The sequence below is a fragment of the Notothenia coriiceps genome, unplaced genomic scaffold, assembly GCF_000735185.1.
Source record: "Notothenia coriiceps isolate Sejong01 unplaced genomic scaffold, NC01 NC01_scaffold00037244, whole genome shotgun sequence".
NCBI lineage: Eukaryota > Metazoa > Chordata > Actinopteri > Perciformes > Nototheniidae > Notothenia > Notothenia coriiceps.
In genome coordinates, this window is record NW_011369945.1 from 5,557,146 (window position 1) to 5,565,714 (window position 8,569).

Genomic DNA, 8,569 nt, shown 5'->3' on the forward strand with positions numbered 1-8,569 from the left:
CACGCTTTCTTGGCTGTACTGTCTCCCCGTCCTCAACTGTAAGCTTGTCACATACAGTCTATGGTACTCAGAGTAACCTACAGTTAATTTAGCTTGCTGGAGAAGAAAGATCAGCGGGGGAGGGGGAGAGAGCCTGCCGGTTTTCATTCAACTGTTTAAAAAATAAAAACGGTACAACGGACTATTTTTCTTAGCGGATGCATGTCAATTTAATCAATACATACAACTATTTTTTAAATATAAAAAATTTTCTAAATACCATAAAGATTTAGCATTATATTGCGGAGTCATGTCGTTACTCTTGTTGAGATGCAGCCATGTAATAAGCCGGGATAATTTGCCCAGCGACTATGATTACCTTATGGGGAAACAACCACCGTCGTGCAGACCCAAAATCCCTCCCTGCGCCATTGGGATCCTGAGTCTGCCGACGAGGCTCCATTAAAAATACTAAATACTTTTTAGTGAATACTGGTTTGGCAAGTTAATAACGTTTTAATGAAGTTGAATACAGTAATATTCATATGTGCTCCCAGTGATTTCATGTTCAATTCGGCCGAACATAAACATAAATGCTCGTGGTGAAGATGATGATTAAATTAGGATTAACCAATCGAGAGCCGGGCTGCATTTCTCCTGTTCGCTTTTTTTCAACAAAACAACATTATTGTTGTTAAATAACAATGGTGATTGTTTTTGCTAAATGATCTACAATGTCTCTTTTTAGCACAGAGTCATGTAACTCGTGACATATGGATCTAACAAAGTATCCCGCTGTACATCCCAGCGTACTGTATTCATGACTTATTCTCAAATGAGCTCAGTGTGGAACCCCACTGCCACCCTGGCCTGGATCAATGTCCATCTGCAGCTGGCTTCATTATACATTATTTATACTATCACGCGGGCGAGTTTCAAGTCCAACGCTGGAGGTTTTCCCTTGAGCGACGGGCAGATCACGTACCAATCACGGCCCTCGCGTTTCAAACTGTCTGAATGAATGCGCTCATCCTGTATACATACTCATCACTGAGATGATACCAAACTCTTGACAGGCGGAAGCAAACACAGACGCAATCACCGCTCTTTACGGAGCTTCTTACGGGAGATCATCTCACCGTGTGTCATCTGATCAACAAGACTTGTCTCAATTCTGGCTTAAAATGACAAAAACGTGGCTGAATCGGTATAATCCATAGGTTGATAATGTTTCTGGGTAATAATCTTTTTACACTCTTATAATCCCTAATTCCCCTTTTTATGTAAAAATCGCGCCAACGTTACTGCTAATGGTAGCCCACCAGAGTATCCCCCCCCGCGCAGCTTCCGGTCTGGCTATCGCGTCCAGTCTCACACACACACGACGCCCCCCACATTACCAAATAAGGAGTATGGGGAGTTCCCCTCGATTCCATTGGCTCTGATGGTTTAGAACGAGATGTCAATCATCAAAATCGAACAAGGGGGCCAGAGATAGATGAAATCCACCCAAATGCCACCAGAAGTGAATTTCTTTTTTTGAATAAATCTCTCTAAAAACGGTGAAATGTCACTTGTTTTCGCCCATCCAATCTTTGATACAGGGCGTACCTTATTATATGTTGTAGTTTGGATCTCCTAAAGTTTTCAGATCTACCATCCATCATTCAAGGGGTGGTTTTTCACTATAAGTACTCTTTTTTGGACTACACATCTTCAGAACATAATTTGCTTCAGATATAAACCCCCCCCCCCCCCACACCCCACCCACCCCCCCCACCCCCCCCAAACTCATAGCAATCATCTTTAACCATTAAGAAAAAGCCGACTGAATTAAAAACCCAGTTTAACAAAACCACTGGTAAAAGTATTTTCCTTCAGTAATGAAGATGAACTTCCAATGTAGAACACTGGGGGTCCGCTGTTCTGTCATCGTTACGCTGAGCCATTGCATTGTCTGGAAATAAAAGGGACGAAGAAGACGAAGTGAAGTAAAGTACTTCGGTTCAACATGAAAAACAGTTCCAGTTAAACATGCAAAAACAAATCGCTAAAATAAAAAGATAAAACACTGGCATGTAATTTACCTTAGAATAAATAGAAAAGCTTTTACGTCCTTTCTTCTTAGAGGAGTAAACGTAACGTAACTCTGGATTTGTTTTAATGTTTGAAGGTGCAATAAACGACACAGCAGCTTTTGGCATGATACAACTATTATTTTCCTGCCTCGCTCATGGCAGAGTAACACTGGCAAAATGAAGGCTCGCCAACAGATTTTAATTTAAAGTGGACCTATCATGCTATATTTGAATAATGATATTGTAGGCCATACCTATATATAACATGACTCTGTGAAGTTTTTTTTTTTCAAATACCAAACAGATCATTCAATTTTAGCCATGCCTCATTTCGCTCTATTTTGTCTTTTTTCCAGCCCTGTTTTTGCAAGGGCTGATCTGTGACGTAGCTTTTAACGCAAATGCAAAATGCAACGTCATTTTTAGGAGACAGGGTTGCAGAATATATGTAGTTATGATTGTATATTGACTTTATATGTAAATAGCAAGTAGTTCATGACATCATCTCCTTTTACAAATATGAACAGACTTGGAGGCAGCAAGACAGGGATTATTATGAGAGGAATTGAAATGTGGAGTGCTGGTAAGCTTGGTTAATCAGTGTGTTGAGCTGTCCACAGAGATGGTGCCTCTATCACAGGAAGACGCCAGGGAAATCCTATTGACCTGCTTTTGTGCGAAAAGACAAAGACGGGGAGAAGAAAACACTGCAGCAAGCAAACTGTCATTTGATATCACTAAATTTGTGCATGATATTGTTTTCCACTTTCTTGAGAAGGTCATTACAAAGATAACACTTGGCTGAAAAGAGTCGTGGGGAACTGAAAGAAGTCTAAAGGTCAGATAAACACAAAACATGTTGTTAGCGAAAGCTAATGAGTCATTAAGTTGTTGGTGTATAGAGTAAGAATGAAAAATAAGTTAGACTATCCCTAATTCAATGACGGGCTCCAATGAACAACTTGATCCATCTGCCACTGAGATAAACTGTGCCCCGAAGTCAATTGAAGTTTGGCTAAGACATCAAGGACATGGAGCTTGTGGGAAATAAAAGCTGCTCGAGCCAAAAGCTAGATTTAGAAACAAAGAAATCCAGCTTTTACTCTGGTTTTAAGGATTGAAAGATAATTATTTCACCTGCAAAAAAGAAACTACCTCTCTCAAGGACTATCGTGTGCAATCAATGGTGTGAGTTTCCATGCCAATTGAAAAATATCAATGGTAGAGGATATCCTTCTTTCTCCATTCAGTGACTATGTGAGTGTGTTTAATGGCAGCGTTGGTAATGCAATTCATCAGATTTGACTTGAATTAATCGATATCTGGCTCTATCTGGTTAATCACAGATGCGAGAGTGACTTCTATTTAAAGAGTGACTCATCTCCTCTCGACTGAACCAGATGCGTATTTGTGTTTGTGTACAAGCGGGCTTTTACAGACATGTGTTAGCATGTGGGTGATCTTTTTAGTGTGTGGCTGCAACCGCTATCATCCTATTTGTGAGCAAACCATTCAATGTGCCACTTTCCGTCAGTGCATTCACATTGTCTGGCTGGACTAAGGGGGCACTGAGCAGAAGCTAGAGCCTCTGCAATCTACGGTAATGTGTCGCCTGGCATGAACCTTTATAGGGTCCGCCTGATAAGTGCTTTTAGACACCTGATACCCATGTCAATTTCTAGACTGGTATTGCCAGGATGTTTGAGCTGACACATTCTCGGTTTTGACTATATGTTTTGCCAAAAAAATCCCTTGATACACAAGGATAAATGGTTGGTGTAAAAAGAAAAAAACAGAAACAGCTTTTGAACCATTAAAGGACAGTTAAACATGCCAGGGAAAGCCAGACAAATGAAGGCAGACACTCAAATGGGTTTTATGCTACATAAGGCAGAGTGACACAGGTCTCATTAAAACTTCCCACAAAGTTAGTAAGAAAAAAATGCAAACTGTTATTTGGAGGATATTTTCTTTGAAGTAGTCATGCAGCACTTACAGAACCGCATGTACAGTATTTGTTCAGACAACAGCTTGACAAACCGCCAACATGTGTGTTAAATGAAAAGTAGAGTCTTGGCATTGTCAATGAACAAAATGCTCAAAACAGCTTTACTTAATATCCCTGCCAGTGAGGTGTTGTCTCAGCCTGGAGAATTTCCCAGACTGGTTTTATGTATAAAATAGGTTTAGTCTTCCTAGAAAAAACTTTTGGATGCACTGCCATGAAATGTATCACATATCTAATGTACCTCTAAGGATGAACCAAAACATGTTTATATGACTTTTCATCCATGGATATCATCTGGTCAATATCCCAATTGTGGTTTATGAGTCTTTAAATGCTAAACTAATTGCATCACCAACAGCCTCAGCAATTATTTGACAGTTTAGTGTTAATTAGGTAATGTTTGCAAGCCAGCAGACTACACTTAGACAGAGGGTGCTTCTCAATGTCAAGGAAGGATCCTTCAGAGCCACTATTTCAAGGATGCTACGTCATCGAATCCCGCCGAAGGACTGTTCCAATGTACAGGATCCTTGGAATTATACCGAGGACTGAATCCTTCGTTGTAAGGACATTTCGAGGCTGCTCACGTGTATCCTCGGCGATCTTAAATTACCCACAATTCTTTGCGCACGGATCAATTTCCAAAATCTTTGGTGGAAAATGGCTGAATACAGCAGTACACACTAAATGTAAGTATGTTCAGTGGCTTGGTAAATGTGCACATGACTTGTGTTTAAAGTGTATAGTCTGTTTGAGTTTTGCCCGTTTGAACGCAAACCGAACCTTCTGAAAAATGAAACAATGTAACAAACGGTCGACTGGTGCACACGTGCACACCAGAGAAGCGGACTATTAGGTTGAACTATAATGAGACCTTAGAGCGTTTTGCACCTAAACAAATAATTAAAATTACGGAACCCCCAAGGGGACATGGAGAAGAAAAAAAAAAAATTATTTGAAAAAAAAAGAAATAATAATGTTTTGCGAGATCTCGCAAAGCTTTTCATTTAGCCCAATGTACTTCCTGGTCAGTTCGGCTGCTACGGCAACACAGAAACCACAACAATGGAGTGGTTCATCGATTTTACTTTGAGCTTGGCCTTAAATATAAAGATATAACATCAGTGCTTGGCAATAGGCACAGGTTTCACACATAGACTGTATAAAGGGTTTCACATAAGCGAAGACACTCAAGAGAACACTCAAAGCGACGGGACATGCATGTCCCTCTGAGCGGAGTTATTGACAGATTCGCATTTTGCGGATCAATAACTCATGAACATAGCGTTGTAAAAATACAAACAACATGAACGCACATCTTTACAATCATAGTAAAGGTAAGACATGACGCTACAGAGTCGTTTTACAGAAACGTTCGATAGGGGGGGGGCGCGGCCGTCATCCGAGCTACACAAATCAATAATTGGTCACAATCTGCAGGCTGGAGGAGGGAAAGGAGTGCTTAGGAAGGGACCCATCTGCAAACTGCAACAGGGTTTTGCGAGAATATTCGGCAGTAAGTTACTTTTTCTTCAAGTTTGTTTTTTTCTTTCTCCAATGTCGCCGCTAGGGGCTCCGTATAGAATGAACCTTGTTTTGACTTTGCCTCCTTTTGTTGATATTTGTGGTTTATGCTAGCAATGTGCACCAATGTGTTTAAAGAAAGTTTGCAACATCAAAGTATGATATATGAATATCGCCCCAAGGCCGGTTCCAGAAGCAAAGATGACTCAGGGCTGAGATTAGAGAGGGTGGGCAGTGGTAAAGTGCTGTTTTATAAGTGGGGAGTGACCTAACCATCGCTCCCCGCGGAGAAGATTATTTTTTAACATTCTTTAAGTTAAAAGCATCAATCTGGTGGCAGCTTTGAGAGGGGCAAAATGAAGAAAGATCTATGGAATAGCATCTCAACCGGCCCATATGAAACAGACACTGTAAACAGATTTAAGTTTTTCTTTATGGATATTTTACAAAAATCACCCCTTTTAAGACAGAAAATGTCTACATGCATAGGCAGAAGATGCATATTTTTTCACATGAAATATTCCGCCCATTCTCTGTTTTGAAACCATCGAGGCCCTGGCAGAATGAGCGGGCCGTCAAGCTCAAAACACTATAGCAACAGGCGTGTTGGGTACTTTTTTAAATTTTATACCGTGGGCGCAGGATCTGTTTTGCCGAGGTCCTCCTGGCACTTGGCGGGCCGCCGAAGGGGTGGCGGTGTATTAGGCAACGAAAGACAGTGGCCGCGGTAACGCGGTAAAATTGTTTTTGTTATCAATATCGTTAGTGGGCCGTTTTGTTCCTTTCCCCCCAAATTTTCGGCGCGCCCCCATAAGACGGAATAGTATGTCAAAATATCTGAAAGGCCCAAAGGGATCTCAGAGTTACTTTAGGCCTTGCCATTTAATACGTCTTCACCAAAAACATATTCCATGGCACTCCCACATCTATACTGACATGCTTATACTCTGAACACTATATAAAAGTGGCAAGCTAAAGAGAGGCAGTATAAGAGTTTCTTCTCCAAAACAATAATAAAAACATTATTTCATGGTTTTAGCAATACAGTATGAAAAGGGGGTATGCTGCCAGTATAATGTGAATCAAAGATACATTACCGCTGCAGTCTAAAGCTCTAAGCGTTGATTTTTGTTGAGGGGACTGAGTGCTGTTTCATTTTTATGGCAATTTGCGTCGAAACTGTAGAGGTGATGGCTGTTGTGAAAGGTGTTCCTGAGAATGCAGGAAGAAAGAAAATGAATCAGAATATTAAGCTTTCAAATATTTCAGGGCTGCAATCGCTTGAAACAAACAGTAGAAATCACAATACAACATCACCTGGTAAATATACTTAAAATGTTCAAGGCAAGTTTTCTTTTGGCACAAAAAAGGGTTTATTTTTAAGCAAGCAAGCTAGGCAACAGGAAACACAGAGTTGTTTAAATAAAGCTCGGGTTTTTTATTACCCAAAAAACTTAAAAGAAACATTAATAAACCAAGAATCTCTAATAACAAGCCTATAAAAGAGGTCAGCCAGAAAAACTGACGCAGAAAAACTACCTCAAATACAATAGTGACATCCAACTATAAGCAGCGCCTTAACTCAAACAAACTGATCTGCTAGGCAATGACAACCAAGGAAAAATATCAGTGGCTTGGCCAAGACCAAGTGAAACCAAGGGGTATTAGATAAAAGAATAACGAAAGGACACTGAGCAAAACGCCAAAATTCTCCCTTGAAACCAAAAACTTGTTAGGCGGGGGGGAGGAGGGGGAGAAAATAACAAGTACTGTCAAGAATTAACAGATAGGATTATAACACAATACTAAATCAATGATAAATAAGTTATATACTGTCACCTAGCCTGAACTAAGACGCCTCTAATTAATTAACCAAGGCTGAAATCTTTCTTCAAAAACTGGGCCCAGGCAACAGATCTGGGCTTTCGTATTTACTTCAAGTTCTTCAGGGGGCAACAATCACTGAATTCTTGACTGGGCATGTTCACATGAGCAGGCAGGCAATGGCTTTAAACAACAAGCTAACTCTTAGCGGCATAGTTCGGGGCTTCTAAGTATTTTAGGCAAACTGTTTTCTTTGTAAACTATGTCAGATTGAAATGGGTCTTCTGGCAGTCATGGTATCGAACGATTTAAACATAAAATATTGAAGCCACACTCAGCCTTGATCTGGCATTCCATGATCCCGAAAGATTTTGCTTCTTTGGCTCCATCGTGAGGATTGGCGCAGGGGGGGGGCCTTGCGGTGAAAATAACAAGTTTGTTCTTCTATGGTCTACCTCTCCTGCTAGCTTGGGCTATACATTGAATATTTAACTCCTTTAAGTAATGGCAATCCAATAAAACAAATGATGATTGTTGTGGCTTTTAAAATGTTTTCGCAATATAGGTGCTAGAGCAATGTTGCTAAGCCCATCATTTTATTTCAAACGCCATTTATGACTGTCGGTCCATTGCAGATCACTCCTGATCTATTTTTCAAGGGCTGACCTGGCAGGGCAAGTAGGTTACACACGATGAAACATCAACAACTAAAACCTATACAACGTAGCATCATAGCATCATATTTTAGCAGGGGCTACATTTAGGCATACCGTATAGACAGTCACCCCAAGTAGCCAACAAGTAATCAAGAGCATTTCACCTCTATCAGAGGGCTTTAAAAACATTGCAGATGGAACCAAAATTGCTCAGTTTAATTTATTTTCGTCAAACTCGCTTCGCAACGCACAGAAGAGAGCTCGCGCAACCACAATACAAAGTTTCTACCTAAGTCAGTCCTATCGCACATGGCACATGTTAACAAATCACATCATCGTGATCTCAGCTCGCCATCAAGCTACTTGGCATCACCCCCCCTCCTGTGTGATCAGAGAAGGCAAGATGTACGCGATGGGAGTTTTACCCAAACATGCTTTAATATATGAAACAAAGTACCGAATGACTGAGCCTCCCGCCAACGTAAGAAACAGGGCAAACC